General features: G+C 33.1%; 1 long non-coding RNA gene across 1 annotated transcript; it reads left to right on the top strand.

Moving 5' to 3' along the window:
• Positions 1-6209: 6209 nt before the first annotated feature.
• LOC109119866 (uncharacterized) lies at positions 6210-8550 on the top strand. Its single transcript, XR_002027423.1, has 2 exons — positions 6210-6323; positions 8287-8550. It is a non-coding gene; the product is annotated as an uncharacterized lncRNA (long non-coding RNA).
• The last annotated feature ends 8636 nt before the right edge of the window (positions 8551-17186 follow it).

Genomic DNA, 17186 nt, shown 5'->3' with positions numbered 1-17186 from the left:
CTTTGTTTTCTTTTCAATTTATATGGATGCATCTGCTTATGCTCAATTTACCATCTCCATATTCTCGAGAGATGTTTGGCGATTTAGTGCTTCATGTTCTTGGTAGGGGATCTTGGTCTATCAAATTTAACATGGGGATATTATAAGGGACAACTCTCGTTACTTGGAGGTTCTTCGTGTTGGCCAATAAGTAAAAAAACCGGTGCTGTTTATTTGAACTGATTCCTTTTTAGATGTCACTGTATTTCGTACAGCCGAGAGGAAACCAATGCATAAAATATATGGAGGTGTTTCTGATTTTAAAGACATGATAACCAAAACTAGAGTCCAGAAGTTTATGTTGTGTTTCATGTTTCAAGAAAGACACAAGGTGCTAGATTTTAAAAGGTGTGAATGGAAAATGAAGAGTTGTCACTTTTATGTAAGCTTGTGATCTTTTCTTAAGATTGTGACTTTTTCAAAGGTTTGTAATCTTTTCGGTAAGTCACAATAAGAACATTTTCACACTACCCTTTGTTTTCTATAAATTGAGGAATTTCCTCTCATTTTAAGAGCCAACTTATGGACTTCTACTACTGGTACTACTAAATCTAGTATTCTAAGTGTACTTTACTTTACATGACAGGCTCGCTCACAGTAGCATTTTGGATATCAATACACTGGTGATTGAGATCATTCTATCTTGGGAGGACATATTCCAAATCAAACCTCGGATACTAGAAAGGATTAATTTCCATAAGGGACCCTATGCATTCAGTGGGCTTGATCTTTTTTTGTTTTTTTTTTACAGATTCCGGTATGTGTTACAGAGTTTAGATTTGTGAATTAATTTTTGTTCTTTTGTTCTTGTGTTCTTCACTTGTTCATTAAACTTTGGTAACTTCATGTTTTTGCAAAGTTATTTGGAATCAGTAAGATTCTTTAGACACAAATTGACAACAAATCTTCTTTTAAAAAAATAATTCGTATATTTTTTCTAATCTATTTCTGATTCTAGTTCCTCTACTAGTTTTAATTTTCTAGTTCTTAAAATATTCGTAATCTTTGTTGTGTCTTACCAAGTTCTTTAAAGTTTTGTTCTAAGTATCTTATGAATACAAGATGAACAATAATCTTAAGAAAATTATCATACTGTTGGTATTTTTCAATATTCTACGGAGTGAGAGAAATAAATAATGAAAGTAGAAGATTAATGCATTAGTTCTCCATAATTCGGTGCTTCGTTTAGCATGGTTGAAGAGAGAATGTAGAGAAAACATTTATTGGTTGTATTCAAGTCAAAGATTTCATGAGGTAAGCATCTTATTATTTTGTCTAAGAAGGGAAATAGTTTATAAGAGCTAAGAACTTTTATTTTTAGCATGTGTATCTTTGGAAATTTTTCTTTGCAAAATCAGATGTTGTGGAATGAATTTTGCTTGGCAAATAGTGTTTTCGTTAAATTTTTTAGTTTGCAAAATGAGATATGCGTACCTTTTTTTTATAAAATAGTATTTAAAAATTATATAGTTGGAAGACTATTGAAAGAAAAAACCATTTCTATGTGATAAAGAATATATTTAATCCTGTTTGGAGACTAGAAAACGTTTGTAATTTTGTACTCGATACAAAATTGAATTTTGTCTTATTTTTGTAGACATAAAACTGTTGTAGTTTCTACTCTAAATAAATCATACTATGCAATATATTTGAAAATGAAAAATTCACATAATAAGTCAATGTTGTACTTCTGACTATTATAAACTTCACTGTTATATAGAAACAAATTGTACAAATATTTTTGTCTTTATTGTTAGTATTCTAAATACTAAGTGGTTTGTCTATTTTTGATAAAGAAAAAATATACCAGTGACTAAGAGTTTGTCATTTTGTGCCTCTATGGAATACCCTTTGACACTATGTAAATATTGGCAAAGGGAATTGAAGCAATATAATTCTTTTATAGAACAGTTTTTCCAAAACATGTTTCATAAGACCAATGATATTTTTATAGTCTTGAAAAATATGTGCAAAAATATTTTCAAAAACTTGAAATATATTTTTCAGATCACATTTAAAATGTTGGAGTTCTTAGCTTATGATAAAGATAAAATCAGACATGGTGTCTATTTAATTTTGGAGCAAAAAATATGAAATTTAGTGATACTTTTGTATTAAGTTGGACCCACAAATTCTTGGAGTATATTCTGTATTTTGGGTTTTGAGTTTCTCTATTACTAGTATATGCTGTGACCAGAATGAAACTATCAAATTATATATATATACCTGTTCAAAATAAATGTGTTTTTTTAATGAAAAAAGTGTCATTTAAAATGTTGTGTTTTTTTGTGAAAAGATATGTCTATTATAATAAATGTATTTGCATAGACGTGAATTGTGGTGAATAATCATTTGTTATGTTTTGTAAAAGAAACATTTTGACTATAATGCCTTTATTTTAGCCAATGAACATTGCTGTTCTATAACAATCAATTCGAAAGTTATGGAAAGGTCCTTCTGAAAAGGATATTTGCAAGTCGATGGCTCAAAACAATGTTTGTATCACAAAATATTGTAAGAAATAGGAACAAAATATTAGTGAGAAAAAGACTACCTTGCGAAAATCTTTTCACACTCATTATTTTTATTTGTTCTTACTTTCTTGAGTCGAAGTTTATGACTTCAACACCTACACCTTGCAAGGAAAACTGATCAAATTAGAAGTTTGTCTAACTTTGAGTGCAATAAATAAAAATGTCATGTTTGTGAGGAATCTAAGTATGCTGAGGATTCTTACAGATCTGTTGAAAGGAATTCTAATCCCTTATAGTTGATTTACACTAAAATTTATAATATGAAGTCAAAAACATCTCGTGATGGAAAAAAGCATCTCATAATTTTCATTGAGAATTGCATTAGAAATGACTATGTCTATTTGTTGAATGGTAAGGATAAACCAATAGAAATGTCTAGACAATATAATGTTAAAGTTGAAAATCAGATGGAAAAAAGATAAGAAGTGATAAGAATGGAGAGTATAAATCTCCTTATACAAAAATATGTTTGAATAGTAGAATCATCCATCAAACTGTTGCTCTATTCACCTCAATCTAATGAAAAATCGAATATTAAAAGAAAAAATGGATGCATTATATATATGTTCAGGTTTACAACAAAACTTGTGCGGTGGAACAATCCGAACTACAAAAGAAAACAACAAAAAGTTTTGTGTTTTTACAAAGAAATTTTGTTGGTTCAGGACACAATCTATTTCATATGAGAAATAGAAAGGAAGGAAATCAAACTTGAAATATTTCAAAGTGTGGGGGTGTCTATCCAAAGTCCAAGTTCCAATTTCTTAAATGATTAAAATATGATTTAAGATTGTGGACAATAAACTTAGTTTTGAATAGTCATGTGAATTGTGTAAACGACCTTAGGAAGGACAAGAGGAGAATGTCCTTAATAAAGAGATTTATAGGCGTAGTATTTGTCAAAGGATATCAACTTCCTTTGAATATGATTTTTTAACATTTCTTCTGTCTTCTATAGACTAATCCTTTTGGATAGATGGTGTCAATTGATAACGTTCAAATATACTTCTTGAAAAGAAATATAAATGATCTTATGCAATATATTTACTAAACGATTAGTCGGGATCGATCCCACAGGAAGAATATTATCAATAGAAAATATTTAACTCGATAGTCATCATATAAAAGTGGGGGGATTTAAATTTAAATATAAATAAAACCACTAAATATAGCTTTGAACTAAATATTTTTTATATCCAAATTGATAAAAATAACTAGAAATATATTCCCCATAAGTTCATAACGCGTTAATCCTAGTAATAACAATTCTTTCATAGTGTATTACATGAAAAATGATAAGTTAGGTATCTCTAATTCCTTGGTCCAGCAACTAGAGAATTTCACCCCGCACCTTGGTCCGGTTACATGTGTATAATTTACAAACCTTCCCATTACCTCATATTATACATCATAATCGATGTATCTCTTAGTTATTACTTCACACCAATCGACAATATGCTATTAGATAGTATCACACTAAATCTATATTGATAATTCTTTCTTATTAACTATATCCCTGGTCCGACAAGTAGCAACAAGGCGATTTCTAACGTGTGCACTCATTAAAGATACTTCTAAACGAAAGAATTATCAATGCATGCAAAAACCTATTTGAGAATCTCTTAGTGAGTATTTATACTTTGTTAATCTCCTATGGTTTCCACAACCATAATTATTAAATTTAGCTTATCATTATCTCAAAAACACAATAAAAATTTATTAAAATATATATGCTCGTGTTAATGAAAAAAGATAAAAATAATAGCTATATTATGTTTTATTAATCACGAAAGAAAATATTTAATAAAGGACAAGAAAGAATAAACAACAATTCTCCGGGCTTCATGACCACTCATTCAACGTTCCAAAGCTAGAAAAAAATTGATATTTGTGTCTTGTTTCTTGATTCTTGGCCTCCTCCCTAATAATTATTTCTATGCACTATTTATAAATTTAGTAATCCAAACAAATTAGGAATCCAAAACCAAAAGGAATTGGATTGCCTTTTTATTTTTGCGCGTGTAGATTTTAATTTTGAGCGAGAAACTCTCTATATTGCTTCCGGGCACGTGGACCGGCACGTAAGTTTTCCTTTACTTATTTTCATATAAATTATATTAATATTAATTTTATATTAACTTATTTCCATTAAGTTGCCTGCTTGATATCCTTCTTCAACCTTCTATCTTTAATTTATTTTGGCTCCAAACTTCTCCAATTTTTTATCAATTTAATCTTATAAATAAAATAAAAAATTTAGAAGAATTCATAAAATTTATGCTAAAAAGGAAAATATAAATAATAAATGTGAGAAAAATAATGATTAAAAAAATATAGTTTTAGCCTCACATGAACACCTCACACTTAAAACTTTAGCTCGTCCTCGAGAAAGCGTGAAAGCTCATCTCAAGAAAATCCAACTAGCAATATCATCATTTTGATTTATACAAATAATTAGGTCGTATATGAATTTCAAAATATCAAGTAGACTTCTCAATCATTATGCAAGACATCCAAATAAACAACAAACCTCTAACTTAATAATCTCAAGGAAGGACTTTAAACCCATCAAATTTAAGCTTGCTCACCTACTCTCATCAAAGAAAGTTAATAAAATCACCTATCTATCATGAAACAAGTTCCCTCACAAGAAGAAATATTCTAGACACTCAATTCAAAAGAGTGAATATAAATTAAAGACATGATATCAAGAACAATTTTCACACTCACAAATATAATTCACATGTATGAACAATGAACCACATGATTGCCCATTATATACATCTCCAAAAATTAAGTATGCTTGAATAGAATCGAATAGGACTTTAATGGGTTTTAGTTTATCCTACGGTATGGGTAGGAAAACTATATAATAGTGACTTAAACTTCCTTAAGAACTTGTCAATTTTTAGACTTCATCAAACATATTTTGTAACATTTCGAAAATCCAAGATGAGTCTTAAGTCCTACCATTAGGTTCCATGAGGTCTAAACACTGTTTCAAGATCTATTTTACTGAATACAGATCATTTAATAAGTTTAGGAACAAAAATATCCAATAACGTCCATGATGTCTGAAAACTAGGTCTAGGAGGTACTAGCGTGCCTAAGCCTATTTGATGAGCTTTTAGAAGCAGGAAATCCATGAAAATTTATGGAAAGGTAGCTGATAGGTGTTTATGATGATTCTTGGTCGAAACGTACGGTTAAGAATCCCTAAGAACCAACCAAGGGCCCTTGAGGAGGACCCTAGTAACCACGAGGCAACACTGGGCAGTGCGCACCAATGAAACACAAACAACGGCTCGTGTGTTCATTGATGAGGCATCGATGCCAACCGTCAAACAACATTATTTTGTTAGAGCCCTCTCCTGCACAAGTCTCTGACCGAAACGACGGTTGAGCACCATGGAAGGCAAAGTGCGCATCCACTCACAGACGGACCGTCGATCGGGGTTCTGTTTGTGAGGGTCCAATTTCCCTACACATTTTAAGCTAGTTTCATTTAATTAGTTAAAGTCGTTGGTGGTTAATTAGGGGAATAATATAGTCTAATTAAGTAAATTTACCCCCCTCCCCCTTATAAAAAGCCCAACCCTCATTAGATTAAACATAACTCACAAAACAATTCCTCTTCCTTCTTTGTTCTTTCTCGCTCTATTGGAAGATACCATTAAAGAACAAGATAGTGAAGGGTTTTTGGGGATAAAAAAGGACGAATTCAACATCAAATATTCATAAAACATTGAGGTATGAGATATAATTCACCTTTGAGACCTCTTTCCTTAAAGGATTCCTTCAAAATATTTTCAAAAGTTGGAATTTCATGTTGGTTCTTTTGAATCTCGAAAATTAGGTTATGAATTGATTTATTTATGTTTTCTATTGGTTAATGTGAATAGGTTAACATTTATTATAACTTAATTGTGTTATATCTTGATTATTTTGTATAGATTGTAGATAATAATCCTTAATCCTTAACCCTTGGTTGGATATTGACATGAATTAGGTTGAAATTGGTTTAATTGACTTGGATATTTGTTGAAATTATATTAATTGGTGTTGTTACCTTAATAATGAAAAAATTATAGTGATTTGTAGTCTTTCATTCTAGTTCTTGACATGATGGTCTTGGTTAAAAAGATAATTAACCTAAGTGTCTTATCATAAGCTATTATCTAGTATTGAATTGTAATGTAGTGATTCTTCTAACTTTGTTATCATGTTGATTATGGAATTATGATGTTGTAGATCTAAATTGGATTTAATTGACGGTTTATGGTAATACCTTTATGTTGAACTATGAAGGAGACTTGGTAAGTCTTATGATCTCTATCCTTTACTTCCATTTGTGGTTAATTGTGATTAAGTCATGATGTTATATTGGAGTAAGTTGTATTAGTATTGATAGGATGGTATGATGTTAAATTTAAATATCTTTAATATGTTGTGAGGTTGATTAAGGTGTATATGTTATAAGGATGATGATGACTATGAACGTGCCTTATTATGATATAAAATACTTATGTGCTAACCTCACTTATATTAATTGTGATGAAAGAACTTATACTCATGCAATTCTTATTGAGCTATTTATGATGATGATTATACAAGGCTTAGACCCTATTACCTAAAATAAGCTATGATTGATAATAAAGGCTTAAAGACATTTCAATAAAAGGACTTATCTTAACACCGAGTAAACTTGACAATGGGAAGTAATGACTTCCCATAGTGTAACATTCACCCTATTGTTCTAATGTGGTGTTGACTCCCCAATGAGGGACACTCATCAAATGGATTCCCATGAGATGAGGCCCCAATTTGAATGTGGCATGTAGAGGATCCTCGTAGAAAGCTATGTTTATATTTTGTTTTACTTTAGCCATAGACCACCTTCCATCAGTGTAAGGTTTTACAACTCCGGATTCCACACTAGCTGATGTGGCATATGCTGGTTAAAGCAAGATGTTCCCAAAAAGGTAAAAAATGAATTAAAGGATGAACTCGAACTAGGATAACCTTACAAGTCTAGCTTAGTCTAGGTAGGGGTATGGGACTCTACGTAATAATTGCACTAGTTATCCTTGAAGGGAGTATTAGGAGGATGTTCTTATGTATGTTTATGTTTGTAATGATAAATCATATGTACATGATGAACTTTCACATTGTTGATACTATACGTTTATCAGTTTACTTATAAGTATGTATTGGTTTATATTATTAAAGTAAGATGAAATATATGTGTAAATGTCATGTTATGTGAAGTAGGATGTTAGTCATGATTCTTATTGAGTTAGTTGATGGAGTAAGGTTACGGGGCTTTACTTGGTCATTGCACTTCTTGAGTTGATAGAGGTTCATGGAAAATTATCTTGTTTTGTAATAATGAAATATACTCTTATTCATGCTAATTGATAATATGACTTGGATGTTGAGTTATTTGAGTATGTATCAACCAACATGATATTAATGGTTTACTTGACTAAACTTGAAGTTGTACTTTTGTGATGAACATGCCTATGACTTAATAAATATGCAATGTTGATTGGTATGATCTTGTGGAATGTGCATAATGGTTTTTAATGGAAAAATGCAAACTTTACGAATTCTTCTTTTTCTTAGCATGTTTTACAAGTATATGTGCATATGGTCTTATACATAGTACAAATGGCGTACTAACCCAATTTCTTCCTTTTCCCTAACATTTTAGGTTCCGGTCATTGAAGGCTCATTGGAGACGACTGGAAGAAGGCTTGGATATTATCTACCATCCAAGTGGATAGGTCCTCACATTTTGAGAGCAATGCCAATATCTAGCTTATGGTTTTACTTTGTTTTCTAAGACTTATGTTCACTCTATTTTAATTTGTGAACCATTTTTATAATCCAAGATGTGTTTTCTTTACATAGATGTAGGGCTATTCCTAAGTTGCTATGATCATTTAGATGGTATGAGATGAGACAATCTTTAAGACTTTGTTCTATCTTATATATGTATATGTGCAATTAAAGTAGAAGTCTATGTAACCATCCTATACGAATGGTCTATGTATACTCGATATATATATATATTATGTGTATGTAGAACATTTTATTACTTCTACTTGGAGGTTTACATAGATCTCTACATACACATAATATATATATCGAGTATACTTTTGGAATTATTTTGCATCTAATCCTATTGTTGTGATTATAGAAAGAATAGAACACTCAAACGAATGCGACAGGAAGACATTAGGAGGAGATTGCCAAAGCGGGAGATCCTTCCCGTGGTGATAAAGTTCATCCACTTGATGATGATGCTAATATGGAATAAGCTCCAGTGAATCCTCCACTCTTCCTTGATGGAGATATAAGGGTTGCCCTCATCCAATTGTCTCAAGCTGACACTGTTCAAGACTAAGCTATGGCGGCCAAGCCAACCGTGAGGTTTTACCCCGTCCTCATCAACAAGTTACTAGTATGGATTCCCATCTATGGGACTACCCTCTAATGAACCCTCCCACCTTCTGCAGGTCTAATATTGAGGAAGACCCCCAGGAATTTATCAAAGAAGTCTATAAGATACTTTTGGCTATGGGTTTGTCCACAAGTGAGAAGGCCAAGTTGGCCTGACATCAACTTAAGGCGTGACTCAAGTATGGTTTGTGAAATGGAGGGAATATAGGCCATTGAGGGGTGGTCCATTGAATTGGGAAATCTTCAAGAAAGCTTTTCTTGATCGGTTCTTTCCTAGGGAGATGAGTAAAGATAAAGTGGTGGAGTTCATCAACCTTCTCCAAGGAGGTATGAGTGTTCATAAATACTCTTTGAAATTCACTAAATTGTCGAAATATGCCCCTTCTTTGGTTTCCGATCTTAGATATAAAAGAGAAGTGTCATTCGGCTATATTACATGATAACAAGAATATTTCTCGTCTTATGGTGCATGCCAAGTATGTGGCTGAGGCAAGGGTTAAGAGGAAGAGTAGAGATGCAAAGAGGGTAAGATTTTTTGATGTAGGTTCTTCAAAGAATAGGCTTGTGAGACAAGACAAGCCTAGATTTAAGAAGTGAGTTTCTAATAAAGTTCCATCCAGGTTTCGTAAGTCTCGTGATGATAAGGTAACTAACCGAGAGACCAAAAGATAAGGAGTGGAAACTCACAACATGAGAAGCCTAAATGTGCCAAGTGCGGATAGGGTCATTTTAGTGAATGTTTGGTTGGACGGGGAATTCTTTTTGTTGTGGAAAAAGTGGATACAAGGTTAGGGATTGACCTAATTTAAAGGGTCAATAAAAGGGTGGTCAAGCTCAAGCAAGTGGTTCAAATGAGGCTCCGAATAAGAACCGCTTATATGCTCTCCGCTCTAGGGGTATGCAAAAGACTTCTCAAGACGTGGTGACCCGTATGTTGAAAGTCTTCTGTTTTGATGTACATGCCTTAGTTGATCCTGGTGCTACTTTATCCTTTTTTAACCCTCTAGTAGCCAAAAAATTTCATTTTTACCAGATATTTTGCATGAACCTTTTAAAGTGTCCACTTCGGTGGGTGATCGGTTGTTGCAAAAAGGGTATATAGAAATTTTCCTATAATGTTGCCCAGTAAAGTTTATTATGTTGAACTAGTAGGACTATATATGCTTGATTTTGCTATTATATTGGGTATGGATTGGTTGCATGCTTGCTTTGCTTCTATTGATTGTAGGACAAGGGTGGTGAAATTTAACTTTCCAAATGAACTCGTTGTAGAGTGGAAGGGGGGAGGGATGGGGAAACACTATTCGTAGAGTTCGTATTATCTCTTGTCTAAAATAATTCAAAATGATTGCTAAAGGTTGTTGATATCATATTGTAAGAGTCCAAGATCTAGATTCCGAAATTCCTCCTATTGAGTCAGTCCTTGTGGTGAGAGAATTTGCGGAGGTTTTTCTTAATAAGCTTCCCGATATTCCTCCTGAAGGGGAAATTGATTTTGGTATTGATTTACTACCGAATACAAATCCTATTTCAATTCTTTCTTATCGGATAACTCCGACGGAATTGAAATAATTGAAGGCATAACTCAAGCATTTACAATAAAAAGGCTTCATAAGACCTAGTGTTTCTCCATGGGTTCTTTGGCTTTGTTTCTGAATAAGAAGGATGGGTCCTTAAGAATGTGTAATGATTACCGCCAACTCAATAAAGTCACAATCAAGAATAGTACCCTCTTCCTTGGATTGACGACTTATTTGATCAACTCAAAGGGGCAAGTTACTTTTCTAAGATTGACTTGAGGTTGGGTATAACCAACTTAGGGTGAGAGGTGAGGATATATCAAATACGACATTCTGGACTAGATATGGTCATTATGATTTCTTAATATGTCCATTTGTATCACTAATGCTCTGGCAACGTTTATTGAACAGATAAATAGGGTGTTTTTATTTGTCATTCTATTCATTGACGACATCTTGGTATGTTGAAAAAATGAGGATGAGCACATAAACCATTTAATGGTAGTGTTGCAAGTACTTAAAGAACATCAATTGTTTTCCAAGTATAGAAAATGCGAGTTTTGGTTAAAGTTGGTGACATTTCTTTGTTATATCATCTCTAATGAGGGAGTTGAGGTTGATTCAAGGAAAACGGAGGCGGTGAAAAATTGGCCTAGACCTTTGACTTGAATGGATATTAGGAGTTTCTTGGGTTGAGCGGGCTATTATCGAAGGTTTGTAGAGGTTTTTGCGTCTATTGCATCTCCTTTGACTACTTTGACCCAAAGGGTAAGAAATTTGAGTGCTCAGAGGCATGCGAGAGAAGTTTTCAAATGTTGAAAGATAGGCTTACATTTGCTCCAGTGTTTACTTTACCGAAGGGTACAAAAGGTTTTGTTGTGTATTGTGACGCATCCCGAATGGGTTAGGAGTGTGTGCTTGTGCAACATGGATGGTTCTAGGGAACTTGAGGTACATGAGAGAAACTATCCAACTCATGACCTTGACTTAGCGGCCATGGTGTTTGCCTTGAAAATATGGAGGCATGACTTTATGGCGTTCATGTTGATGTATTTACCGACCATAAGACTCTCCAATATGTGTTTACCCAAAAAAATTGAATCTCCGACAAAGAAGGTGGTTAGAATTGTTGATTGATTATGACATGAGGGTCCTCTATCACCGCGGTAAGGGTAGCGTGGTTGCAGATTCCCTATTTCTTATGACTATGGATAGTGTATCTCACATTGATGAATCCAATAAAGACCTAGTGATGGATGTTCATAGGTTTGCTAGGTTAGGTGTGAGGTTGGAAGATTCTTCGGATGGTTGTTTCATGGTTCATAATAACTCCGAGTCATCACTAGTAGTTAAGGTGAAGTCCAAACAACACCTTGATAAGTCAATGATGATGTTGAAGGAATCGGTTTTTTGAAAGTTTAATGAGGTATTCTCCTTATAGGGGAAACATATTTTAAGGTTCCAAGGATGATTGTGTGTTCCCAATATAGATGGATTAAGGGATCAGATCCTTGAAGAGGCCCATGGGTCCCTCTACTCCATTCATCCATATTCGACAAATATGTGCCATGAACTTAGGAAAGTACATTGGTAGGAAGGTACGAAGAAGGACATTGCGGAGTTTTTCACAAAGTGTCCGATTTTCCAACAAGTAAAAGCCGAATATCAAAATTTGTGTGGCTTACTACAAGATATCAAAGTTTCTATTTGAATGTGGGAAGACATCAATATGGATTTTTGTAGTGGGTTCACCTCGTACTCAGAAGAAATATTATTCTATATGGGTGATTACGGATAGGTTGACCAAGTCCGCTCGCTTTATTCCCGTCAAGTATACTTATTCAGCGGATGATTATGCTAGGATCTTCATGATGATATTGTGTGTCGCCATGCTATTCTTTTATCCTTCATATAAGATCTGGGTGCAAAATTCACATCTAGGTTTTGGAGGTCATTCCAAAAAGGGTTGAGTGCTAAGATGAAGTTGATTACCACTTTTCATCCCCAAACGGAAGGTCAGGAGAAACGTACTATTCAAACTCTTGAGAATATGCTTAGGGCTTGTATTATTTATTTCAAGAGAAATTGGTATAAGCATTTTTCTTTGGTGGAGTTTGAGAATAATAATAGTTTTAATTCATCCATTTCCATGGATCCATATGAAGCCTAGTATGGTAGGAGATGTAGGTCTCCTATTGGATGGTTTAAAGTGGGAAAGGCTATGCTTCTCAGTTCTGATTTGGTTTATAACACTTTGGATAATTTTAATATCATAAGGAGGTTGCAAACATCCTGTAGTCGGCAAAAGCCTTATACCGATCATAAGAGAAGGGATTTGGAGTTTTAAGAAGGTGATAAAGTGTATTTGAAAATTTAACCAATGAAAGGGATGTTTAGATATTGCAAGAAAGGAAACTTGAGTTGTCATTATGTGGGTCCCTATGAAATCTTGGAAAGAGTTTGTAAGGTTGCCTATGAATTGAAACTTCCAAGTGAATTGTCTTCCGTTAATCATTTTTTCCATGTTTCTATGCTTAAAAAGTGTATTGGTGATCCCGAGTATATTCTTTTTTATTGAGGTTCTTGGTGTTAAGGATAACCTTTCTTATGAGGAAGTTCCGGTTCAAATTCTTTATAGCAAGTCAAGAGGTTAAGGAATAAAGAGGTGGTTTTCGTAAAGGTGTTATCGAAGAATCATCTAGTTGAGGGTGCAACATGGGAGGCCAAGGCCGACATGAAATCCCGTTACCCTCATCAATTTGATAACTAGAGTTATTTGTTCTTACTAATCATTAATATAATGACTAAAATTGAACTTTTTTTGATTTTTAATGAACTGTTGCAAAATGTGCATTTTTTTATTTTTGCTTTACAGTGATTATAGTGAAGTCTGCATTTGATTTTTTAATTTTTCTCTTTGCCTTGTTTGAGTTATTTTGCACACGTTGATATAGTGAATCTTTATGAAATGATATGTAGCATATTGATAAGTTGACTTTCGCATAATTGACTCATGTAAAGTAGTTGTGAGAAGGATATTCCTCATAAATGTGATATTGAGCCTTTTATGTAGTGATTGAATTTTTTTATTACCTTATTTAAGTAATGTGATTGAAGTTAATATGAATTGTTGTTGGTTGGGCTACTAGTCTTGAGTCTATTCCTTCCTCTTAAAGATATTTAGTGTCATTCGAGGATGAATGTTCCTAAGAGGGTGATAATGTAAAATTTCAAAAATTCAAGACGAGACTTAAAGACTAATTAGGTGACATGAGGTCTAAAAACTGTTTCAATACCTATTTTAATGAATGGAGGTCATTTAAGAAGTTTAGGAACCATAACGTCCAAGAACGTCTATGACTTCCGAAAACTAGTTCTAGGAGGTACTAGCATTCCTAAGTTTTTTTGACGAGCTTTTAGAAGCCGGAAATCCATGTAAATTGGTTGAAGAGTATTTATTAGGTGTTTAAGATTATACGTGGTTGAAATTTCCATGTACGACCCAATGACCAATCAAAGGCCTTTGAGGAGGACCCTAGCACGTGTGAGGCAACGTTGCCTGAGCTATGTGCTTCATCCTAACATAAACGATGGCTCTTGTGTTGATCGAACGGGCGTCAATGACAACTGTAAACCAAAACTTAGACATTTTTTGGAACCCTCTCCTACACAAATCTCGGACCGAAATGACGGTTCTGCGGCACAGAAGGCACAGTGCCCGTCGACTCACAAACAGATCGTCGATCATGTTCTGTCTGTGAGGCTCAAATTTTCTTAATAATTTTAATCTAGTTTCATTTAATTAGTTAAGGGGTTAGCTGGTTAATTAGGATTTTAAGGGAGTCTAATTATTCTTAATTAACCCCCATATAAAGACCCTAACCCTCATTAAATTAAATACAACTCACAAAACAATTTCTCTTCCTTCTCTGTTCTTTCTCTCCCTATTGGAAAACACCATTGAAGAACAAGCTAGGGAAAGGTTTTGGGGGATGAAAAGGGACAATTTAACCTTCAAATCTTCATCAAACATTGAGTTATGATAACTAATTCACCTTTGAGACCTATTTCCTCAAAGGATTCGTTAAAAATATTTTCAAAAGTAGGGTTTTCATGTGGGTTCTTCTTAATCTCAAAATTTAGGTTGTTAATTGATTTGCTTATGTTATGTATTTTTATAATATGAAATGATTAACATGTATTCTAACATAATTGTTGTATATCTTGATGATTTTTGTATAGGTTGTGGATGATGATCCTTAACCCTTAACCCTAGGTTGAATATTGACATGTATTAGGTTGAAATTGCTTCAATTAACTTGGTTATTGGTTGAATTGCTATTAATTAACGTTGTTACCATAATCATGAACAAATTAGAGTCATTTGTAGTTTTTTAAATCCTAGATCTTGAGATGATGATCTAGGTTTGAGAGTGAATTAACCTAAGTGTCTTATCTTATGTTATGATGTAGTATTGAATTGCGATGTAGTGATTCTTCAAGCTTTATTATCATGTTAATTATGGAATTATGATGTTGTAAATCAAAATTTGGATTGAATTGAGTGTTTATGGTAAGACCTTGATGATGAACCATTTAATATCAAGTAGCCAATTACATTCGTAAGGGGTGTCCCGAGAAAGGTTTTGTTAACGAACGACAGCGAGCCCACAATTGACACTTAATTTCGATACTCCTCGATGATAATTAGTTCTCGAGCCTATTGATTTCTAAACGAGTTGAAATAATTAATGTTATAAATTCCAAATCTTTCTTTTAGTCATATGTTAAAGTTGTTTTAGCCTTTTTATAATCTTTATAGTGATATATATATATATATATATATTATTTTTTTAACGTTCAATTTATATTATAAATTATCCAAAAATTGTATCAAAAACCTTTTCTTCTTGGTTAACTTTTTTTTTAGTTTTGGTAGTACGTAGTTTGGATCTTCATTTTATAGCTAAACTTACTAGTTTGTCTTGTAATATTTTATGTAGTATACATGTTTCGTAATTTAATATATTCAATTAATTTGTTTTATAAATATTCAAAAATCGTCTAAAAGAATTTTGGTTTTACTAAATATTTTAGTAAATCAATTTTGTCTAAATTGTTAATATACATTTTTGGGTCATTAGTTATAATTAAGTTAACTACTTTATATTGTTAAAATTTAGAAGCTCGTTAATTAATTAATGTCAATTCCATTTACGCAAATTTCGGTTGATTTACTAGGTAACCAATTTAGAAGCTCGTTAATTAATTAATGTCAATTCCATTTATCCAAATTATTCAATATTACTAAAACATCCCAGCCCATTTGATTCCACTTGACCCATTTCAAGCCCCCTTCTAATCAACTCAGCCCAATACTCAAAATTAAAGCTCAACCGACCCGACCCATTTTTATTTCCCCCAAAAGAGACCCTAAACGCGTCTGTCTTGTTCTTCACGGAAAATTCTCTCTTCATATTCCTCTTCTGCTAGCTTTACTTGTACAACAAGCTGCATATTCGTCCTTGCCTTTGTGGGATCACTCCACGTTGCAACAAGGACGTTTGGGATTGATCCCAAGCGCATGTCCCTTTTCCTCCTATGGAATTGACCCAATTATGTTGGAAAAAAGGTGTTTGCCCAAAAGTGGCGAGGGAATTCAAAATTTAAGTTTTGGACGGATTTTGAACCCGATTCCCATACGGTCTCCCCCAAAAAAAAAACCCTAGTTTCCTCTCCTATATAACATCTTTTTCTGTCATGGGGAGGTGAGATTTTTTTGATTTGGTTTTTAGGCTGAGAACAAAGAGGAAAAATTTTGAGAAGGATAAGGGATACAAATTCTCATACTTAAAAAAACAAGGTATAATAATAGCATTTGAAGAAGCACTCCATCAGTTTGGTTGAAAAGTCAAATGTGGTTTTTTTTTTGGTTATCTTCTGTGTCTGCACCTTTGTGTGGTGGTAGTTGCTGTTCTTTTGTTCTTCGTCCCGTTCATTGCATCACAAAAGGTAAAGATTTTTATTATATCGATTCCAACTCGTTTAACAATGTTTCCTTCTTGCGAAAGGATGGTCTATTTTCTTTAAATGCCTCTTTCCCGTTTGGTTTACTATTGATGTCGTAGTTCTAGTTGTTTCATATATTTTTCAGTATGTTATAATCCAAGGCTTGGAATGCATCTTTTGGTGTCAGTTTATGTTTAAGAGGTCTTTTGAATCGAAAATCCGGTCCGCTTTTGGTTTTCACATTTTGTTTCTTGCTTGGTCTATTTGGTTTTGTGTTTCTTCTGACTTGATGACTTCTCGATATTGCTACTAAAATAAGTTTGAATCTTTAAACTTAATATTATAATTAATATGTATGGAGTGTTCATTTGCTTTTCTAATGGTTTGGGTTACCTACTTTCTTGAAGATTTTTTTTGTTTTTACTACCTGATATGAGGTGTTAAATCGTATCTCATGTTTAAGCTACTATATTTTTTAATCAAAAGTATGAATATTTGAAGCTTGAACCCATATAGAATCTCGATCCTTTTGTTATGCTTTGTTCCCCGAGTTTGGGCTCTGTGTAATGTTTAGTCGTCAAAAAAATATATATAAAAATGATATTGTTCTCTTAATTCA

Source organism: Solanum lycopersicum, chromosome 1 (assembly GCF_036512215.1).
Source record: "Solanum lycopersicum chromosome 1, SLM_r2.1".
Taxonomy (NCBI): Eukaryota; Viridiplantae; Streptophyta; class Magnoliopsida; order Solanales; family Solanaceae; genus Solanum; species Solanum lycopersicum.
Note: the sequence above shows the minus strand (reverse complement) of the source record. Positions and strands in the feature narration are given on the sequence as shown.